The 2,500-nt window shown below is 64.0% G+C and overlaps 1 pseudogene; it reads right to left on the bottom strand.

The window, feature by feature from the left end:
- Positions 1–2,500, bottom strand: part of LOC124771731 — a 7,960-nt pseudogene that overhangs the window by 3,131 nt on the left and 2,329 nt on the right.

Below are 2,500 nucleotides of genomic sequence, written 5' to 3'. Positions count from 1 at the left end.
AAACGTAGTCCACCGCAAAGTTGAACAGGAGGGGGGAGAGGGGATCGCCCTGGCGAACGCCCCGTGCTGGCTGCACAGACACGCCCACGCCGGCGCCGTCCGCTATCACTGTCGTGCTGCCCTCGTAGCACCGCTCGACATACTCGACAAAGCAATCCGGCAGGCCATGCGCCTTCAGCACGGGGCGAAGGGCAGCATGATCTACCGAATCGAATGCCTTAGATACGTCGATCGATGCCACAAAGACAGAGCGGCAGGAGCGAACTGCGTCGGTGAGAGCAGTGTCCAAGATGAAGGTATTTTCCAACATCCCATCCCGAGGGATGAATGCCCGCTGACGTTCGTCCACAGCACATGCGCGCATCAGGCGTGACGCGAGAACCTTGTGAAAGGTCCGCGCCAACACCGAGCAGACCGTAATGGGGCGAAAGTCAGCGGGGGATGTTGGTGCAGCCGTTTTCGGGAGAAGGGACGTCCGCGCGCGAAGCAGGCGTTCCGGAAGGGCGCGGGCCAGAAGGAAGAGATTCATCACTTTCACCAGGACTTCGTGCGGCAGGCGCCGCAACTCCGCTGGGGTAAGGCCGTCCGGCCCGGCTGCTGATCCCCTGGGCGGCAACGCGGCGGCGACCTCCTCATGTGTGACCGGCCCCCATATGCACTCGAGAGCGACAGGCTCTGAGTGCGGGAGGAGGCGGTCACGAATGAAGCCCGCGGTGGAGATGGGCTTCTTGGTGAAGAGGTCCGCCCAGAAGTCCAGCAGACCAGGGATGGCAGGTGGCGGCTGGAGCAGGGTGCCATCCAAGAGGCCGCGCACGCAACGTGCACGCGACCGTCGGAAGGCATCCTGCGTTCTCGCGTACTCCCAGCGGCGCCGCTTGCGCTTCTGCGTCGGCGGCGCGGCAGGCGGCCGCTTCGATGGTTGGCGCGGCCGCTGTGTCCTGGTGATCGATCTCTCCCCTCTGGACCCGACCGACGCAAGGGCATCCGGGAGCATGCCCAGGATGACATCGGGCGGCGTGCCCCGCCCCAGACCTATGACACGATCCAGGGCAGAGAAACGCTGGGCGGAAGCGGGTAGCCCCGCCAGATGCTCCCAGATGGCGGCGTCAGTCGGCCCCTCCGGCGGCGGCCCGGTGGTGTCGGCCGCGAAGTCCTCGGCTGCGTCGACGGGCGGCGCAGCGGCCTCGCCCGCGTCAGGCAGCGGGCTCGCTGCTCCCCGGCGGGACGCCGGCTCTTCCCCCCGACCGATCTCAAGCGCCTCCATGAATTGGCGGACAAGCTGCTTGTGGGCAGCTTGCCGCCGTCGGCACTTGATTGCCTCGAGCGTTCGGTCGGGGAACATCCTGATGAGTTCTTGATTGACGAAGAAGAACCGGGCGTCCCTCTCAAGGAACAGTTCGGCCTCCGCCTTGGCGAGCGACAGGACTTCTTCCTCCGTCCACCTCGCGCGATGCCTCTCCGTGACGATCTCCGCGTTGGCGGCCGCAAGATGTTGGCGGCGGCGATGGACCCCGAGACCGTTCTTGGTTGTAAAGCTGCGGTGGCACTCACTACAGGTATACATAGCTGCAAAAGTTACAAGATTTTCGGCACGGCCGGTTGGCCGGCTAGGTGCTGGGGGAGTTGGGGTGGCACCTTCAGCGGAAGGGCCACCACTTATTCTCTGCTTACTGCCCCCAACTAACAAAGGGATAGTGCGAGGGGGGGCTGGTAACCCCCCCAAGCCCCTGGTGCGGTCTTCCACTCTGCGAAATCAGCGGGCCCACGAGAAGGGGAGAAGACCGCAGGAGAGGAGAGGCTAAGAGGGCTAGGCCCTTGTATTGCGCATCACTCTCCCTGTAACTATAACCCAAGGAAGGCACCTCGCAGCAGCAGCACGACTACATCAAGACCGCACTTCGAGAAGCCAAGTCCGGATGCAGCCACACCGCCGCCACTTGGCCACCTTAAGAGAGTCATAGTTACTCCCGCCGTTTACCCGCGCTTGCTTGAATTTCTTCACGTTGACATTCAGAGCACTGGGCAGAAATCACATTGCGTCAACACCCGCTAGGGCCATCGCAATGCTTTGTTTTAATTAGACAGTCGGATTCCCCCAGTCCGTGCCAGTTCTGAGTTGATCGTTGAATGGCGGCCGAAGAGAATCCGCGCACCCGCGCGCCCCCGGAGGAGCACGCTAAGGCGGACGCGGCCTCGCAGCAAGGAAGATCCGTGGGAGGCCAAGGCACGGGACCGAGCTCGGATCCTGCACGCAGGTTGAAGCACCGGGGCGCGAACGCCGCGCAGGCGCGCGCATCCTGCACCGCCGGCCAGCACGAGGCCGACCAACGGCGAGAGCAGACCACGCCCGCGCTAAACGCCCGCACTTACCGGCACCCCTACGGCACTCACCTCGCCCAGGCCCGGCACGTTAGCGCTGACCCACTTCCCGACCAAGCCCGACACGCCCCGATCCTCAGAGCCAATCCTTATCCCGAAGTTACGGATCCAATTTGCCGAC

The sequence above is a fragment of the Schistocerca piceifrons genome, unplaced genomic scaffold (genome assembly GCF_021461385.2).
Source record: "Schistocerca piceifrons isolate TAMUIC-IGC-003096 unplaced genomic scaffold, iqSchPice1.1 HiC_scaffold_936, whole genome shotgun sequence".
NCBI lineage: Eukaryota > Metazoa > Arthropoda > Insecta > Orthoptera > Acrididae > Schistocerca > Schistocerca piceifrons.
Note: the sequence above shows the minus strand (reverse complement) of the source record. Positions and strands in the feature narration are given on the sequence as shown.